General features: G+C 38.3%; 1 protein-coding gene across 1 annotated transcript in view; it reads left to right on the top strand.

The window, feature by feature from the left end:
• Positions 1-21,573, top strand: part of dgkb (diacylglycerol kinase, beta) — a 260,736-nt gene that overhangs the window by 583 nt on the left and 238,580 nt on the right.

Here is a 21,573-nt window from a genome sequence, read left to right as displayed (position 1 = left end):
TGTTACATATACTGTAGTATTGTACATGGTAATTGGGATTTGTTATATATTGTATATATTATATAATATAATATAATTTAATATATCACTATATATTATATATTGTATATATAATATGTAAATATTACGTATATTTTATATTGCTACAATGGTACATTTTTAGTCTACTTTATAACTGCATTATCCTTTCCATCCTTACCCTTTCTATCCTTTGTAACTGAGCTACTGTGTGGAACAGTGACTTGGGTGAACTATACACCAGGTGAGACATAGATACTTTTGGAGGTTTTTTCTTCTTCTTTTTTTTCCTTAAATTCATATGCGCAGCTCTAATCTTTGTTGATTTAGGTTACACATTAGAATAACAGGAAACAGAAGGGAGTTATTCGCTTTCATAAAAACGTTATCATAATGATATTATGATATGATAAATGGGTCCAAAAAGTATTTGATAAAGTTATTAGATACTTTTTTGTCCCATTTGCTATTCCATCCATGTATCTTACCTTTCCGTATTTGTATCAGAAGCATCAATAGACTTAGACTACACTTCGTTTTTATTGTCATTCAAATTTGAACTTTACAGTACCGGTACAGATAAGAACGACATTTCGTTGCATTAGCTCATGGAAGTGCAGGATAAAAAAGCAATAAGGTGCAGATATAAATAAATAGATTACTGTACAGATATATATATTGCACTTTTGCATATGCATCCAGATTTATGGATGTATATTATATTGTGTTTATATTCCAGCTAGTTTATCCATTTTTGGGGGGAATTGAGGGGATAATTATGATGCGTTCAAGAGTCTTACGTCCTGAGGGAAGAAGCTGTTACAGAACCTGGAGGTTCTGCTACGGAGGCTGCGGAACCTCTTTCTAGAGTCCAGCAGTGAAAACAGTCCTTGGTAGGGGTGGGAGGAGTTTCTACAGATTTTCTGAGCCCTGGTCAGGCAGCTGCTTTTTGCGATCTCCTGGATAGGAGGAAGAGGAGTCCTGATGATTTTTTTCGCCGTCCTCACCACAATAGCTATCCTCCATGAAAACTTACTTTGTATGATCACATTCATTTTGTCCTCAAATCCAGTTTAGAGAATTATTTAATCTTGGATACAGCATATAATACTCCATATTGGCAGACACATTCATTTCATTCCAAGCATCCATCCATTTTCTACCGCTTGTCCTGTTCGGGGTCGTGGTGCGTAGCCTATCTCAGCTGCATTCGGGCGGAAGGCGGGGTACACCCTGGACATGTCGCCACCTCATCACAGGGCCAACACAGATAGACAGACAACATTCACACTCACATTCACACACTAGGGCCAATTTAGTGTTGCCAATCAACCTATCCCCAGGTGTGTGTCTTTGGAGGTGGGAGGAAGCCGGAGTACCCGGGGGGAACCCACGCAGTCCCGGGGAGAACATGCAAACTCCACACAGAAAGATCCAGAGCCCGGTATTGAACTCAGGACTACTCAGGACGTTCGTATCGTGAGGCACATGCACTAACCCCTGACCCATCGTGCTGCCCTTCATTCCAAGCAATAAAACATTTTTTTTGCATCTTACAAAAACACCCACAAACGCTGGCTTACTCCAATAAAAAATGCCATCCATCCATTTATCCATTTTCTACCGCTTGTCCCTTTTGGGGTCGCTGGGCGTGCTGGAGCCTATCTCAGCTGCATTCGGGCGGTAGGCGGGGTACACCCTGGACAAGTCGCCACCTCATCGCAGGGCCAACACAGATAGACAGACAACATACACACTCACATTCACACACTAGCCATGTTTGTTATAAATACAGTTTAAAGAAAGAAAAAAAAGTCTGGCTTCCGCTGGAGAGACATGTGTCTGCTAGCTTGAGCGCCCCCACTTCTCCCAGTATGGCGAGTCAGAGTACTCCTGAGGCATTGAACTGCAAGTTGACTATATATCGCCCCCTACGTTGAGGCAGAGGTATTTGCTGCCTCTTGGCCTGCCTTTTCTCCGCGGCAACAAGCACGCGCCCCCTTGCACGCAGGCGTTAAATACACTTTGTGTGTAGCCGTGGAGGCCCCACCTGTGTCTGCCTCACTTCTCGTCTGCCGAATTATTTTCATCAGGAAACACAGAATTTCTGCGATTTTCACCATGAAAATGATCAAAATATACAGGAACCACACCAAAATAACATAGAAAGCATATATTAAAAGAGAAATATTCAAACTTATTTTATTTTATTACTTTATTTTTAAACATCGTATAGTTAAGCCTTTTACCCCCCCTTGTGGCAAGGTGAGGCACTGCCTCACTTGCCTTCCCTGACAGCACGTCTCTGGTGTGGAACAATTTCTCTTGTGGATGAGTAAAGTTTGTGTAAGTCTAAGTCTAAACATGGCTGTGAAGTTGAAGAGTTATGTCGAACCACAGTTACGTTGCATGTTCACTAAATACTTTGAAACCACTTTTTAGCAGAGGGCAACATGGAGCTAGCATTATTAGCTTTTACCCCCCCTTGTGGCAAGGTGAGGCACTGCCTCACTTGCCTTCCCTGACAGCACGTCTCTGGTGTGGAACAATTTCTCTTGTGGATGAGTAAAGTTTGTGTAAGTCTAAGTCTAAACATGGCTGTGAAGTTGAAGAGTTATGTCGAACCACAGTTACGTTACATGTTCATTAAATACTTTGAAACCACTTTTTAGCAGAGGGCAACATGGAGCTAGCAAACTAAGCTAGCATGATTGCAGTATTAATGTTCTGATTCGACTATTGTTTGATGGGTTATCTGTGTGTAATGTTTCTTTTGCGGACGAACAATGCTGTGTAACAATTTTAACACAGAGAGGAATAAACGCAATGCAGTATTCTTTGATGGAATATATGTAGCACATTAGCACAGGCTATGTGCTAAATACAAGCGTGTAATTCCGATCTAGCGGCGTGAACGTGTGAAATTGCCCCATGAAATCTTATTTATTGGGAGTACAGGGAACAAACAGGTGTGCGAATATTAATGATGTGTCACATGAAAGCCGCTGTAGATGGCAGAACCAACACCTTGTATGTTGTTATCCCATCGGTGCAGTGTTTGTACTCGCTAACATACGTTTTCATCACTATGTTTGTTTGTACTAGTTATCGTACATTTTTGTAATGTACGATAACCACAGTGAGTCAGCTGCCTAAACGGGCTGCAGGAACAAAATCCATCCAACGAGGCTGATTTTTGGATGCCCTTTCTAAACACTTCTTATGGTTTTAAAACACTTCCTACACTGTAAAACCCAAGTATATCTTAATTGGTTAGTCGATGTACTCAATGGTACTTGTTTTGATGAAAACCAACTAGCTGCTGACGGCTAGCTTAGCTAAACAGTGTGTTTAAACAAGTTAAGAAGGCTTCAGAGTTTTTTTTTATTTTTTTGAAACTACAGTAAAAACATGCAAAATGAATGCCATCGTAGGAATGCTAGTGACGTGAGCGTAGTGATGTTACCTTTGCAACATTAGCTTCGCAATGTTAGCTTAGGTACGTAGTGATCGGCATGTACAAAATATCACATAGTGCTACTGGAGAGCGCAAACACGCAACTGTTAAAATAAATATCATACCATACCATACCAACTTTATTTATAAAGCCCTTTAAAAACAACCACAGTTGAAGAATAGCTATCAGGGGTGGGAGTATCGATATCAAGTTGAGTATTGGTGAGCGGAGCAATCGGCACTGAGCATTTATTTTTGTTGTATTTATCATTACATTAATTTGTTGTTTTGGACTTGTTTTTCCTAAACAATTTTTTTGTACATGTGCTTTGTGGACTTGGAGAAGGCATTCGACCGTGTCCTGTGGGGAGTGCTCAGAGTATGGAGTATCGGACGGTCTGATTGTGGCGGTCCGCTCCCTGTACGATCATTGTCAGAGCTTGGTCCGCATTGCCGGCAGTAAGTCGGACACGTTTCCAGTGAGGGTTGGACTCCGCCAAGGCTGCCCTTTGTTACCGATTCTGTTCATAACTTTTATGGACAGAATTTCTAGGCGCAGTCAGGGCGTTGAGGGGATCCGGTTTGGTGGCTGCAGGATTAGGTCTCTGCTTTTTGCAGATGATGTGGTCCTGATGGCTTCATCTGGCCAAGATCTTCAGCTCTCACTGGATCGGTTCGCAGCCGAGTGTGAAGCGACTAGGATGAGAATCAGCACCTCCAAGTCCGAGTCCTTGGTTCTCGCCCGGAAAAGGAGACACTGCCCCAAGTGGAGGAGTTCAAATATCTCGGAGTCTTGTTCAGAAATTAATTGAGAACTTTTTGTAAAATAAAGCTGCTGATACAAACTACTAGATTATTCTACTTACGTTTCAAAGCAAGTAACAAAGAAATAAGGTACCTGCAGTGAGCCAACCTGACCAAAAGATAGTGCTGTTTTTGCAAACAAGAACTCAAACACTGGGGGTATAACCAGGGCTGCATCTTGCTCAATTGAGGCAATCATTAATTTTTTTCACACTTTATCCATGTGAAACGATTTTTATGCAGCACTTTTTCACTTAAACTTGAATTTAATTTTATGCATGTATTGTACTAAAACTAATTATTGGGAAATAAACTGTTCAAAAATGATTTTTTTGTGCAACATTGTAACATCAGTAAAACATGAACAAGCAAACTTTCCAAATACAACTCCGACTTTAGATCGAACCACAAAATTAAATTAATGAAACCCACAAGGTTGCCTACAGCCACAGTTGTTAATGACCTAGCATGACTTTAGGAGAAAGACATTAACTTCAAAAATACAACTGTGTAGGCTCCATCTAGTGGTACGTCAAAGAATCACTTGAAAAAAGTACAGTGTTTTATTTTTCGTTATTCAAACACAATGTTACTGTTCAAACTGTGTGTAATGTTAAAGTGGCAAAATATATTAAATATACTTGTTAAATAAAACATCTGCCTTGTTTTTCATGAATACTTAGGCTTAATGTGCTACTGTACTTAATGTTGGTCTTTATTGTGGTACTAAGTTAGCTAAGTGTTTTCTCAGGTTGTTCTTGATGAAAAGGTTTTGAGAACCACTGTACAAAAGGTTTGCGTGTTTATAACACATGCAAACTTGATAGCACATGCAAATCTGATCTACTAAACTCGTGTGCAGAGGAGTGTGTCTTCTAAATGAACAAAAAAAAGACCGCAATCCATTCAAGCGTGTCGTCTTCATTAATATGCAGAATTTATGCTGATCACCACAATACTGGGAAAAGAAAATGCTAATTTTCATTTAGCACTGGCAAAGTGATTTATCAAGACTGAAATTGCACATTGCACGCTGTTTTGCGTCCATATTTAGCACATCTGGATTGTACTTTTTGTGCAAACTGGCTCAGTAATGCACAAATGGCAGTGAGAAGGGAGGTGATGGAACTGCAAAAAAAGACGATCGAGAGAGAGAAAATATTCCGCCTGTATGGGTGTCAACATACAGTATATGGATTTATTTTGGTTTCTTCTGGCATTTTTTTAATGGTGTTCGTTTTTCATACAGGAGATATTTTATTACAACATATAATCCCTGCATTATGTAAAAACCAAACACACCATCACGGCACTGCAGCGCTTCCCAGAGTATTGTGTTCATTCAGCAAGCTAAAAGTAGGTTCTGTTGTCTAGATCATGCTTTAATATGGCCCCAAAAAGGTGGTACATATTATATTTGTGTGCTGCATGTCAACAACACAACAGGTTTCACCGTGTTATGCCATTAAAGTGGAGGGCAATGAGTATCTCCATGGTGACAACCTCATTTAAAGGCCTACTGAAATGATTTTTTAAAATTTAAACAGGGATAGCAGATCCATTCTATGTGTCATACTTGATCATTTCGCGATATTGCCATATTTTTGCTGAAAGGATTTAGTAGAGAACAACGACGATAAAGTTCGCAACTTTTGGTCGCTGATAAAAAAAAGCCTTGCCTGTACCGGAAGTAGCGTGACGTCACAGGAGGAAAGACTCCTCACATTTTCCCATTGTTTACAATGCAGCGAGAGAGATTCGGACCGAGAAAGCGACGATTACCCAATTAATTTGAACGAGGATGAAAGATTTGTGGATGAGGAAAGTGAGAGTGAAGGAATTGCGTGCAGTGCAGGACTTATATTTTTTCGCTCTGACCGTAACTTAAGTACAAGGGTTCATTGGATTCCACACTTTCTCCTTTTTCTATTGTGGATCACGGATTTGTATTTTAAACCACCTCGGATACTATATCCTCTTGAAAATGAGAGTTGAGAACGCGAAATGGACATTCACAGTGACTTTTATCTCCACAACAATACATCGGCGAAACTCTTTAGCTACTGAGCTAACGTGATAGCATCGGGCTCAAATGCAGATAGAAACAAAATAAATAAATCCCTGACTGGAAGGATAGACAGAAGATCAACAATACTATTAAACCATGGACATGTAAATACACGGTTAATAATTTCCAGCTCGGCGAAGCTTAACAATGCTGTTGCTAACGACGCCATTGAAGCTAACTTAGCCACGGGACGGCGGCGGGCGTTGTAGCTTTCGACAACACCCCGGCCGCCATCAGAGTCGGCAAGAAACATATATTTCCCCAAAGTTACGTACGTGACATGCACATAGCGACACGCACGTACGGGCAAGCGGTCAAATGTTTGGAATCCAAAGCTGTACTCACAGTAGTGCGTCTGCTATCCATCTCAAAGTCCTCCTGGTTGTGTTGCTGTAGTCCGCCACTAATACACCGATCGCACTTACAGATTTCTTCTTTGCAGTCTCCATTGTTCATTAAACAAATTGCAAAAGATTCACCAACACAGATGTCCAGAATACTGTGGAATTTTGGGATGAAAACAGAGCTTTTTGTATTGGATTCAATGGGTCCGAATACTTCCGTATCAACCATTGACGTCATGCTCATATGTCATCATACATAGACGTTTTCAACCGGAAGTGTAGCGGGAAATTTAAAATTGCACTTTATAAGTTAACCCGGCCGTATTGGCATGTGTTGCAATGTTAAGATTTCATCATTGATACATAAACTATCAGACTGCGTGGTCGGTAGTAGTGGGTTTCAGTAGGCCTTTAAATGAGGTCATATTATGAGATAGGCTCCAGCACCCACACAAGCGGTAGGAAATGGATGGATGGATATTATGATTTTTTTTCTACATTTAAAACACTTGTAATAGTGGGTCTTTGGTCAAAAAGTTGCATAGATTATGTTAACAGACCATCTTCAAGCCGCTTTCTGACCGTCTCCTCCGGATGCGGGCGGGCTTATTTACTTGCCTCCACTTCGACAGCGTCTTCCCTCCGTCAACCATGTTGCAGTTTTAAGCGCTTCCATATTGAGTCTACTGACAGATTAAGTTCGAACTATACGCTACTTTGTATTAGAAATGGCAACAGCGGAGGATGCATGTGCTTGTACGGGCCAGTCTGCCCCCATTAAAAGAGGATAGCGAGAAAGCAGGAACTTATTGATTATATTGTCATACTACAGTGTCGGACCCGCACAAAGCACTTTGGGTGAATTTATATGCACTGATGTCACAATTTGGCAAAAAATCAACACAAACGACTCGTTTGGATGAATGAAGTATGGAGGAAAGCAAGATAGTTTTATAATTGCACTGGTCGCCCGGGCGTGTGGGTTTTTTCTTGCCCTGATGTGGGATCTGAGCCGAGGATGTCGTTGTGTCTTGTGCAGCCCTTTGAGACACTTGTGATTTAGGGCTATATAAATAAACTTTGATTGATGATAAATATCTCCGTGTGACGGAGTGGCACCGTCAAGATCTGCGGGTGACACACAGAGAAACATCCGGCGGTACAAGCACGCTCGCACACACGGCACCACATGCTGTATACACATACACGCTCACTCCGGTGAACACATAGCTTTTATTTAACAGAGCATCGAGGGTGCGCACACATCCATAATCTACTTTCCTTGTCAAGCATAAAATTATTCTCAATTTACCTTGTCATTTTCACGGTCGCCGGAGTCAAACTGAGCTGACGTCATCGCACACATTTAAAAGCATCATTGTCTGGCGCATTTCAGGTCACGTCACTGTCACACAGAAAAAAAAAATTGCATTTAAAAATATTTCACAGGATGACATTTTGTCACTGTGCATTGCATATTTAATTTGTATATTTTTAGTCGTTGTCATAACTTCTGAAAGAAGAACATGAATGGTGTCTTTTGTCTATGATTTGCTTCATTGATAATCTTGTGGTTTTTTATGCTCCACGGGGAGGGGCCTAGAATATAAAAAAGAGGCCTTTGCCTGGCATTTAGGAAGTGTTAGGTTGGAGATAGTGGTTGTTGGAAGCTCAAGAGAATTGTTTGGCATTTTACAAAGAAGCTAATTATAGACTTTAAGCATCACACAGTATATTAAAGGCCTACTGAAACCCACTATTACCGACCACGCAGTCTGATAGTTTATATATCAATGATGAAATCTTAACATTGCAACACATGCCAATACGGCCGGGTTAACTTATAAAGTGACATTTTAAATTTCCCGCTAAACTTCCGGTTGAAAACGTATATGTATGATGACGTATGCGTGTGACGTCAATCATTGAAACGGAAGTATTCGGACACCATTGAATCCAATACAAAAAAGCTCTGTTTTCATCTCAAAATTCCACAGTATTCTGGACATCTGTGTTGGTGAATCTTTTGCAATTTGTTTAATGAACAATGAGGACTACAAAGAAGAAAGTTGTAGGTGGGATCGGTGTATTAGCGGCTGGCTGTAGCAACACAACCAGGAGGACTTTGACTTGGATAGCAGACGCGCTAGCCGCCGACCGCACAGATGATCGGGTGAAGTCCTTCGTCCTTCCGTCGATCGCTGGAGCGCACGTGAGCACGGGTGTTGATGAGCAGATGAGGGCTGTCTGGCGTAGGTGGATAGCTAATTTTTTTAGCATAGCTCTGTGAGGTCCCGTTGCTAAGTTAGCTTCAATGGCGTCGTTAGCAACAGCATTGTTAACCTTCGCTAGGCTGGAAAGCATTAACCGTGTAGTTACAGGTCCATGGTTTAATAGTATTGTTGATTTTCTGTCTATCCTTCCAGTCAGGGGCTTATTTCTTATGTTTCTATATGCAGTTAAGCACGATGTTATCACGTTAGCTACGTAGCTAAAGTGCTTCACCGATGTCGTGGAGATAAAAGTCACTGTGAATGTCTATTTCGCGTTCTCGACTCTCATTTTCAAGAGGATATAGTATCCGAGGTGGTTTAAAATACAAATCCGTGATCCACAATAGAAAAAGGAGAGAGTGTGGAATCCAATGAGACCTTGTACCTAAGTTACGGTCAGAGCGAAAAAAGATACGCCCTGCACTGCACTCTAGTCCTTCACTCTAACGTTCCTCATCCACGAATCTTTCATCCTCCCTCAAATTAATGGGGTAATCGTCGCTTTCTCGGTCCGAATCGCTCTCGCTGCATTGAAAACAATGGGGAAATGTGAGGAGCCTTTTAACCTGCAACGTCACGTTACTTCCGGTACAGGCAAGGCTTTTTTTTATCAGCGACCAAAAGTTGCGAACTTTATCGTCGTTGTTCTATACTAAATCCTTTCAGCAAAAATATGGCAATATCGCGAAATGATCAGGTATGACACATAGAATGGATCTGCTATCCCCGTTTAAATAAAAAAAATTCATTTCAGTAGGCCTTTAAGTAGTGTTTAATTTGTCTGTAAATATTTCTGCTAAACACTTTTGGGTTTGTTTGGACACTTTCACCATTTTTGCCATTTTCATTATTTGAGAGAAAAAATATCCATCCATCCATCCATCTTCTTCCGCTTATCCGAAGTCTGGTAGCGGGGGCAGCAGCCTAAGCAGAGAAGCCCAGACTTCCCTCTCCCCAGCTACTTTCTCCAGCTCTTATAAAATAAAATAAAATAAACATGTTTAATAAAAAAATTTTCGAATTTATTTGTGGGGATTGAAGATGAACTCTGCAATGCCGCCACAGTTTGATTTAAAAAGGCCCTATTATGCAAAACCAACTTTTCTTACCTAGGCTATTAGTACCTGCTGTTGTGTATTTGGGATCTGCATAAGTCCTGAAATCAAACCATGGAGACACTTCCTCCAAACGAGCCGTTTGGAATTTGAAAAACTTGATGTCAGCGGATTATTCAGATAAAGTACCACTGATGGATATGTGCTTTATGCGGGTTCGCTATTGTAGTCCGACGTTGTAATCAATAAGCTCCTCCTTTTTCTCTATCCTCTTGTTGTGGAGCAGCATGTACATGCATTTGCCATTTCTTAAACAAAATAGTGTATAGTTCAAATTTATATATGTCAGTAAGCACAATATGGGAGCACAAAAATCTACAACATGGCTGACGGGGAGAAAACGCTGTCGAAGTGGAGGCACGTATATAAGACCGCCCACAAAACGGCGCATCCTGAAGGGACAGTCAGAAAGCGGCTTGAAGATGGTCTGTAAAACATGATCTATGCAACATTTTGACCAAAGAACCACCATTATATGTTATTTAGACCACAACGAATTGTTTTAAATGTAGAAAAATATCATAATATGACCCCTTTAAAATTTGCAGATCCCAAATACACAAAAACAAGTACCAATAGGTAAGAAAAGTTGGTTTTGAGTAAAAGGGCCCCTTTAAATAGGCCAATCTGCACCACACTTGCACTTGTTATTAAATGTACACATAGTCTTAGTACTGTAGATCACCCGCAACACGCCCACTGATAGTACACACCATTTTATTCTTTGCATACAATATTTTAATTTTCCTGAGGGAACTCTCCTGAAGGAATCAATAAAGTACTATCTATCTATCTATCTATCTATCTATCTATCTATCTATCTATCTATCTATCTATCTATCTATCTATCTATCTATCTATCTATCTATCTATCTATCTATCTATCTATCTATCTATCTATCTATCTATCTATCTATCTATCTATCTATCTATCTATCTATCTATCTATCTATCTATCTATCTATTTAAAGGCCTACTGAAATAAATTGTTTTTATTTAAACAGGGATAGCAGATCCATTCTATGTGTCATACTTGATCATTTCGCGATATTGCCATATTTTCGCTGAAAGGATTTAGTAGAGAACAACGACGATAAAGGTCGCAACTTTTGGTCGCTGATAAAAAAAAAGCCTTGCCTGTACCGGAAGTAGCGTGACGTCACCGGAGGAAGGACTCCTCACATTTTCCCATTGTTTACAATGCAGCGAGAGAGATTCGGACCGAGAAAGCGACGATTACCCCATTAATTTGAGCGAGGATGAAAGATTTGTGGATGAGGAAAGTGAGAGTGAAGGACTACAGTGCAGTGCAGGACGTATCTTTTTTCGCTCTGACCGTAACTTTGGTACAAGGGTTCATTGGATTCCACACTTTCTCCTTTTTCTATTATGGATCACGGATTTGTATTTTAAACCACCTTGGATACTATATCCTCTTGAAAATGAGAGTCGAGAACTCGAAATGGACATTCACAGTGACTTTTATCTCCACGACAATACATCGGCGAAGCTCTTTAGCTACTGAGCTAACGTGATAGCATCGGGCTCAAATGCAGATAGAAACAAAATAAATAAATCCCTGACTGGAAGGATAGACAGAAGATCAACAATACTATTAAACCATGGGCATGTAAGTGCACGGTTAATAGTTTCCAGCTTGGCGAAGCTTAACAATGCTGTTGCTAACGACGCCATTGAATTAACTTAGCAACGGGACCTCACAGAGCTATGATAAAAACATTAGCACTCCACCTACGCCAGCCAGCCCTCATCTGCTCATCAACACCCGTGCTCACCTGCGTTCCAGCGATCGACGGAAGGACGAAGGACTTCACCCGATCATCCGTGCGGTCGGCGGCTAGCGTCGGCTAGCGCGTCTGCTATCCAAGTCAAAGTCCTCCTGGTTGTGTTGCTGTAGTCCGCCGCTAATACACCGATCCCACCTACAACTTTCTTCTTTGCAGTCTTCATTGTTCATTAAACAAATTGCAAAAGATTCACCAACACAGATGTCCAGAATACTGTAGAATTTTGAGATGAAAACAGAGCTTTTTTGTATTGGATTCAATGGGGTACCAATACTTCCGTTTCAACGATTGACGTCACGCGCATACGTCATCATATATAGACGTTTTCAACCAGAAGTTTAGCGGGAAATTTAAAATTGCACTTTATAAGTGTTGCAATGTTAAGATTTCATCATTGATATATAAACTATCAGACTGCGTGGTCGGTAGTAGTGGGTTTCAGTAGGCCTTTGAAACATGTTATTTGGATGTTAGTAGAGCAGGTCAATTGTGTGTATTATACGCCCTGCAAATATGTGAACGGAATGCTTGTCCTCATGTTGCTGAAGTGAGCCATCAGCTGTTCGATTACGACGGGCCTCATATAGATCTGCTCAGGTTTTGCTCTTCAAAAGGCCACAAAAGACCACTTCAAATATCAATACTTCTTGTTGTGCTAAATAAATAAAGGCTCATGTAATAAGAGTTGGAACTAAGGAATTCGTACATTAGTGTAGTTGAAGTGTGTTAGGTTCCATTCCGACGTCCAAACTAAGAGGTGTTTGAGAAAAACTTGACTCAGCGGTGCCACGGAGTCTAAAAGGAAAGACAGTTAGGATTCTACTCATTCTTAGATATAGAAAAACTCTCTTTTTTGTTCAAATAAAATGCAACAATCAATGTACTCCAGGGGTGTCCAAGCTTTTTTCACTCAGGGCCGCACACTGAAAAATGTAATTATGTGGGGGCCATTTTGATATTTTTAATTTTCAAAACCAATGCTGTAGACATTTATTTTTAGTTTGGTCACGGGGACCCGGAAGTGTCTCAGTCATAAAAATGTTAAAAATATTTCATGTATTGATTTTGAAAATGTTTTTCATTTAAAGCTTTAATCTCTAGATACACTTCAGAACTGTTGCTATAATTTTTTTTATTTATTTAATGTTTCATGTTCTGTTTGTCAAACCCTGTTTTTCATGGTAAAAACACAAAATGTACAATATTTTCCCCCAAAACATTTTTAAAGTGGAATATATATAAGTGAAGGTCTCTCTATGCGGGTAGGGTTCTCCTGAGGCCAATGGATCTTCTCGAGCATGGGTAGCACGTTTGAACAAGTCTTTTATTTGCATACACAACTGTGTGCAGGACTTTTCAGTCTCGTGTGCTCGTGGTCGATTGGTCTTAATTCTGTCGTCGGGTGTGCGTGCTCTGCTCTCATCCGCCCTCCTCGCTCATGGCCGCGGCCCCTGCTGATAAAGGCGACAGGTGATTAGATAATCATCCCCAGCTGGGCAATCTACTCACCTGTCAGCTGGGCTTCGAAGCCGGGTCATACACACTCCATTCCCGCAGGAGGCGCGCTGACCACGCCCCCATCCACAATATATATTTTAGATTTATAACACTGGTTGCTGTATTTAAACGGGACAGTGGAAGGCGCCAATTGTGCACACTCGGTATAGTTATACACAATATAAAATAAAACTAGTTAGTTTCCCAATGTGACAATTTTATTCATATATTATTCAACATTTGAAAAACATGCTTAATTTCAGCTAAAATAACACACAATACGGTTTGTGTGAAATGTACTTGAAATATTCATGGACATGGAATGCAGTTCTCGATGTGAATAACATTTTTGAGATACCCCGCAATAATAAAGTGCTTTCGAAACAGCAAAGATGCGTTGGCCGTTAATTTACTGTAATTTTAGTCGACTAAAATGTTGAGGAATTTAGTCTAATAAATTTTGACTAATCTTAAATTAATTTAGATTACCAATTTCGTCAAAAGACAATGACTAAAACTAAATTCAAAACTGCTGTCAAAATGAACACTGCTCAAATTTAACTGTTATAAAAGGGAGGGGAAAAAATGGCTTGAACAAAACACTGTAAAACTACACTTTTTTTTAACCAAATAACCACCATTACATGCCATGTAGATCACAAGGAAGTGTTCTAAATGTAGAAAAAAAAATAATGATAAGACCACTTTAGGATAAGTCATACATTTTTATATATTACTTTCAATGCTTAAGTCGCTGATCAACTGCAATATACATTTTTAGTATTTTCTTTGTTTTTTTTTGTTTGTCTTATGCCCTTTTTGTGAGAGAAAACTTACTTTTTTATTTGGCAAACGCACAAAGTATGCAATATTTTCCCCAAAATATATTTAAAAGTGAAATATTAAATGTGAAATAATTGGTATAATTTGTATCTTTTGAGCATTGACCGCTTTAAAGAAAAACAAAAAAACTGCCTACAATGTTATTAGAGTCAACATTGCAACTCTTTCTCGTTACATTTCACCTGTTTGATCTTTTATGCCACTTTTTTATATTTTTCTTTTTTAATAGTATTTTTAGAATGTGCCGCGGGCCGTTAGAATTAGCTGCGGGCCGCACTTTGGACACCTCTGATTAACCCAATGAACTAATATCAGCACAAAGCAGACATATTGATCAGAGCAGTAGGAGGCGCTCACCTTTACATGAAACCCTTCTAATGGGCAGCGAGGGTGGGCCGCCCGAGGGTCTTAATGGAAGCAGCAAATGTCGCTGGAGACAAGACGATCAATACGGCCGTCGATGACAATTAGATCTGGCTGGGCTGCAGCTGAAAGAGGCTGCTGGAACCTCTCTGCTGGCTTTTAATGAACAACATCCTAATTGTTTGTGTAAAATCATCTGCTGATAAAGAAAGCCACAAGAGTCAGTCATACGTTTATTTAAGCAAAGCTTTTTTACGACTTAACCTTTTTTCTCAGTGCTATTAGCTTTAGCATGCTAACTGCGATGTGAGCATTTTTCATAGTATGGTTGGTTACTTTAATGCAGTGCTTCTCAATTATTTTATGTTGCGCCTCCCCCTTAGGAAGAAGAAAACACTATATATAAATAGTATCATTTGTCTACAAAATTGTTATAAGTACACCTCTGCATAATGTTATACCTTTATTAACATTAAAGAAAACGAAAAAGAAAGAAATATAGATCAACTTACATCAAATAATAACTTTGGTAGTATCATGCTTGCCAACCCTCCCGGATTTTCCGGGAGACTCCCGAAATTCAGCGCCTCTCCCGAAAACCTCCCGGGACAAATTTTCTCCCGAAAATCTCCAGATTTTCAGGCGGAGCTGGAGGCCACGCCCCCTCAGCTCCATGCGGACCTGAGTGAGGACAGCCTTTTTTCACGATATAAACAGCGTGCCTGCCCAATCACGTCATTCCATACGAGGCGTCCGACATACTGCCGATGAGCATGGTACAGATGGAGAAGATCATCTCGGCGTCCGTGTTGGTGCACATGTTGCCAAAGCCGACGCTGGTCAGGCTGCTGAGGGTGAAGTAGAGGGCGGCGATGTACGAGCTGCGCACCGACGGGCCGCCGACTGTGTTGTTGACGTAGGGCATCTCCAGGCGTTTGCCCAGCTCATGGAGCCATCCTTGGGGAAGAGACGGGAGGACAACAGGGTGACGAGAACTAAATCATCCAGACTAGAGATAAATTGTATTATTATGTTTGTCTTACCTAAAAGAAGTTATATTTATTAATTAAAAAATAAATAAAAAATTACTATATTTTGCTAAAAACATCAAAATTAATTGTATTTTTATTTGTATTTTTTCTGACTCCTTATTACATCCAGCCATAGAATTATACATTAAAATAAACATATTTGAAATAATTAATTTTAAATGATCATAATGATGAGGTGGCGACTTGTCCAGGGTGTACCCCGCCTTCCGCCCGATTGTAGCTGAGATAGGCTCCAGCGCCCCCCGCGACCCCGAAGGGAATAAGCGGTAGAAAATGGATGGATGGATAATAATTCATTTAAAATGACCATATTTAATTATTAAAATAGTGCTTGTTTATCAACAACTTTAGCATTTTATTCATTACATTTTGAAGCTCTCAGAAGCCAAGTTATGTTATATTCCTTAAGATTTATTTATGCAAGTTTGAGGTATCAATGAAACACAGTTTTGTTTGCATATTTTCAGGATGTAGATATATATATAATTTGCTTGAAATTTGAAAAAAAAACTTAAACTTTAAACATTTTTACCAACTTGAACCATTTGATAGGGAAAAAAAACTGAACAGGTATTAATACATTCTAAATTATTTGCAAAACAGTTTAACCTACAAAACAAAAAAATAATGAAACAGTTTGTGCTGAATTTTTTAAATTAAAATAAGTAATCATGATTATTGGCTACAACGAGCACGTTTTGTAGTGAACAGCTTTTCGAAGCGTGGTGTAAAGCATGATACAGCATGATACTGATAAAGCATGTTCCCCCAGGGCCGTACGTACGTCTAGCTTGTCTGCTATTGTGTGCTTAGCCGTCGTGTAGCTGCTAGCTCCCTGTAGTCTATAGCGTACCATGCCTACTCGATTGACACATTTAATGATATGTTAGCGATGAAGCATTAACTTAAACGGAGTACATGTAGTAGTGTTGGCGCTAGGAATTTTCAAAATGGGGTCCCACAGTAAATTTTTGGAAACTAATGATAAATGTATGCATTATCCTATTATATCTCACATTCTACATTTTGTTTTGGAAAAAGGTTGTTATAATTATTACTTAAATCATTAAAAAAATAATACACAAGAAAACACATTTTTATGCATATGTAAATGTATTCAGTTATAAACATTCATTCACTTTCTTCTTTCCTTCATGGATCTAAACTTTACCGCTGTCGGTAGTTTTTTCTATATTTATATTTAATAAGTTGTAGGTGTATATTTCAGTATAAAAGTGTAAAAAGTTTTTTGCTTCAGTCATGAAATGATGATAATCGTGTGCCAGGGCATACATACATTATTTATTTAACGCTTAAATCTCTAGAGTCTACATCAACTTCAGATCTATCCGTCACTTCTAATTTTTAATTTTTTTATGTTGTTTTTTGTTTGTTTGTTTTCTGCCCTTTTTGACAAAGAAAACTATGTTAAACACACAAAATATGCAAAATCTTCCACAAAAAATATTTTTCAAAGTGTAATATTTGATGTGAAGTAATCGGAGCCTTATAGGTCAATAATTCATAAAAACATTGATTTTGTTTCAATATTGTGTTTTGAGCACTCACAGTTTTAAAGAGAAAAACAGCTTTGTTTTATTAGTCAACATTGCAACTTTTTCTAAATTACATTTCACCTGTAAGCTTTTTTATTCCACTTTTGTTATGTTTTTGTTTATTTTAATAGTATTTTTGAATGTGCCTTTAAAACATTAGCTGCGGGCCGCAAATGGCCAACAGGCCACACTTTTGACAACCCTGCTATAGAAGTTATACCGATAAGTCTACCGAGCCTGGCGACGCATGCGCGTTTATCATAACGCACAGTCAGCATCTCTGTTTCAGTAAACAATGACGGTGATGACGTCACTGTCAGCGATGCGAGCGACACTTGCTAACTTGTCAGCCACTTCTCTAAGAGACTCCTTTTGAACACTCCTCGCACATTATCACTTCAAAAGGCACATATTTACCCTGTTTGTTGACCTGCAAAGTATGTTTTTGGGTTGGAGGAGTCTGGTCGGGTGCTAGTTAGCTTGAAGCTAACAGCTAGCCTGTCTCCATCCTCGAACAATGTCGATACAATGTCAGCAGGAGATAAAAGGGAAGTTTCCATGGACTCACAAAGACTAAAACAAGTCAATTACTGGAGACATGGCACAGGATGAAGTTAAAAAGGTTTACTCTACACTCACCTTAGTGTTTACCATGAAGTCTTTCTTTTGACTGCCCTTCGCAGTAAAGTTGTTCGAGTGCAAACTGAGGCAGTATTTGTCATAGATAAACCTTTCGGCGAATCAAAATTTACGACCAATGAAAATGCAATAAACGGGGATGGAAGTTTGACCCGGCAAATATAAACAAAACAAAACACCGGCGGAAAGCGATAATCGATAAAATAAAAACAAGCCAACCGGGCGGTAGGTTAAAAAAAAAATCGCAGGCTTCCAGAATTGCGCGTTCTTTTTTTTTTTTTTTATTTATTTATTTTTTTTATTTTTTTATTTTTTTTAATTTCAAACAACATTTAAAAAAAAAACACAAGATACACTTACCATTAGTGCATCAACTCAAGAAAACCCTCCCTCCCCCATTCACACTCATCCACACTCATTTACACAAAAGGAGCTGTCTCTTTCTGTTATTAAAAAAACAACAACTTCTGGTTCCTACAGTATAGAACAATACAGTCTGCAAGGGATACAGTCATTCGAGCACACATGATTGTGTGTGGTGCTGGTCCACTAACATTTTCACTAATCACTATTTTTTATGTAATTGTTTTTAAATTTGTTTTACTTTCAAACAAAACAAACAAAGGACCTTAACTTCACCAGACCGGGTTGTCAATAAAATCAGATTGTTCAAAAGGGTTCTTAAAACCAGGTCCAGTTCAGATTACGTCCAGATCGGGCTCAGCAACACACACCTTCACCCATGTACACCAAAAACCAGGGATCACAACAGGTTGCATATAATCCACAAACAAAAATACATTTTCAAATTAAGCACCCATGTACAGTCCACATCACATCCAAGTCGAAGTCAGCAACACATACCTTCATTTATGTACACTTAAAATAGGGAATACAACAACAGATTGCATATCATATATAAACAAAATTACATTTTCAAAATAAGCCTTTGAGGACTTCCCATCTTTTTTTATGTTTTTTGGCATCATTATCGTTTTCAACCATATAATTTTCTAAAGTTAAAAAATACTGAATAAATGTTTTAAAGAAAGAAATACTAAGTGAATATCTGTTTTTTGCCTTAAAAATAAACCTTTTACCGAGTACTATAATTAAATTGACTAAATCATGATTGTCAATGAACTCTCCTAAAATAACAGAAACCACATCAAGCTTCATAAACAAACCAATCTTTAAACACATTTTTTCAACTTCCACCCAAAATGAAGACACAATATGACAATACCAAAACAAATGTAAGGTGGATTCAGGCTCCTGACAACAAAATCGGCAATCATCTGACTCTGTCATATTCCATATTTTTAACATTTTTCCCGTGGGTAGGAAGTTATAAATAGTTTTAATTTGAAAATAACGATTTTGCACATCGATAGTGGTTTTGTAGATTAATTTGAATATTGCATCCCACGGCAACGGGCAGTCAAAAAAGTCCTCCCATTTTCCATATGTGTTGTATGGGGCAGCCCTCAAAGATTTCTTTATTAAATAAAACTTATATATTTTTCTATTTATTTTAGTTCCTTTTTGCCAACTAGAATTTCTTATTAAGGGCTTACAAACTAATAATTTAGTAGTTCCATAATTAATTTGTTTCCATCTTTTCCCAATGACTCCAGTTAGTTGATTAAATGAAAAGCTTGAACAAGCATCACCATACATAGTTGTAAATTCATCATATTTCATAATTTTTCCATTCTCATTGATAATGTCATTGACAAAAATGATTCCTCTTTCAAACATATTTTTCCAAAAGAAAGGCTTTCCATCTATTACAATATTAGAGTTCATCCATATTATTTGCTGCAAAATATCATCTCTTTTTTCTGGTACATAAAATTGAAAACACCACCATGAGTGGATTGTTTCCTTTATGAACCCCGCCATGTTTCCCAGCAGACTCTCTACATAAGGAAAATGGGAGGGGATCACTTGTAAAAAAGGATACAATTTCTTTTGATACAATACATGTTTTCTGTCCAACAGGACACTTGTGTACCACTCAGTGTTTAAATACATCTTTGGAACAATTGATGCTTTTAAAGACAGACACATAGCTTCAAGGTTGAGAAGTTTCAAGCCCCCATATTCATATTCATTGTACAAAACCTTTCTTTTAATCCTTTCTGGTTTGCCGTCCCAGACAAAATCGAAGACCCTCCGCTCATAAATATTAAAAAAGTTTTGTGATGGAGCTGGTAATGACAAAAACAAATAAATAAATTGAGGAATAATTAACGAGTTGACAATAGATATTTTAACATACAAGGTTAAGGATTTCCCTTTCCATAATTGCATAATTTTATCCAGCTTTCTTAGTCGATTATCATAATTTACTGAGCCTAGATCTTCCAGGTCCTCTGGGACAACAACACCAAGTATGTTAACTGGTCCATCTGTCCACAAAACAGGCACTTTGCATTCCATTCGAAAGGACGTTCCCTTTAGATTTCCGATCCTTAATATTTTACATTTATCATAATTTAGCTTAAGCCCAGATTGCTGTGAAAATATGTCCAAAAGATCAAGAAGGTTTTGCAGACAATGAGGATTGGGGCTTATAAAGAAGCTTGTATCGTCTGCATACATTGTTATTTTACTTTCAATATTATTATTACTGAGCCCTTCAATATTTTTATTCAATCTAACTTTAATCGCCAATATTTCCATAGCAATAATAAATAAGTATGGAGACAAAGGGCACCCTTGTTTTAGACCTCTTAATAGAGGTATTGTCCCAGAGATGTATCCATTATTGATAATTCTACAATTAGTTTTATTATATAGCGTCTTGATCCAGTGTAATACGGAGTTGCCAAAATTGAAAAAAACTAAGCTTTTACAAATAAAATCCAAGCTAATTTTGTCAAAAGCCTTCTCCAGGTCGGCTACAAAAATTAATCCTCTTTTATTTTCCATATTATAATTCTCTATAATTTCTAATAACTGTGTAATATTGTTTCCTATATTTCTTCCTTGTAGGAAGCCTGATTGATCTTGGTGAATAATATTTGACAAAACAGACTTAAGTCGTGTAGCCAAACATTTTGCCAGGATTTTAGCATCATAACACTGCAGTGTTATTGGTCTCCAATTTTTTAGATGAACTGGGTCTTTATACTGACCATTTATTTCCTGTTTCAATAATAAGGAAATAAGACCTTCTGTTTGAGTGTTGGACAAAAAACCTGTCTCATATGAGTAATTAAAACTAGAAAGTAATGGTTTCTTAAGATCTTCATAAAATACTTGATAAACCTCAATAGGTATTCCATCTAATCCTGGGGTTTTCCCTGGATGAAAAGATTTAACAGCTTCCACAAGTTCTTCCTCTCTAATGAGGCCTTCACATGAATGGCTTTCTTCCGAATTCAATTTTCTTTCATAATTTTCTGGAAAAAAAGTTGTAGTTTCAGGAGGGATTACTGGATTAGAAAAAATGTTTTTAAAGTAATTTTCCATTTCTTTCAACAATGTGGTGTGTGTATCCAATACCTTTCCATTTGTTTTAATAAGCTTGGAAATGTTCTTTTTAGAACGATTTTTTGTTTGGATATTTAAAAAGAATTTTGAACACTTCTCACCTTTTTTCATCCAGATTGCTCTGTTGCAGTCATAACTTTTCAATAATTGTTTTTCAACTAAATCTGCTAACTCCTCTTGTTTGGCTGTAAAGGTATTCAGTTGCTCACTAGTTAGATTATCATTACTGTCAATG

The sequence above is a fragment of the Entelurus aequoreus genome, linkage group LG11 (genome assembly GCF_033978785.1).
Source record: "Entelurus aequoreus isolate RoL-2023_Sb linkage group LG11, RoL_Eaeq_v1.1, whole genome shotgun sequence".
Taxonomy (NCBI): domain Eukaryota; kingdom Metazoa; phylum Chordata; class Actinopteri; order Syngnathiformes; family Syngnathidae; genus Entelurus; species Entelurus aequoreus.
The sequence above is the reverse complement of the archived record's forward strand: the minus strand, read 5'-3'. Positions and strand labels throughout refer to the sequence as shown.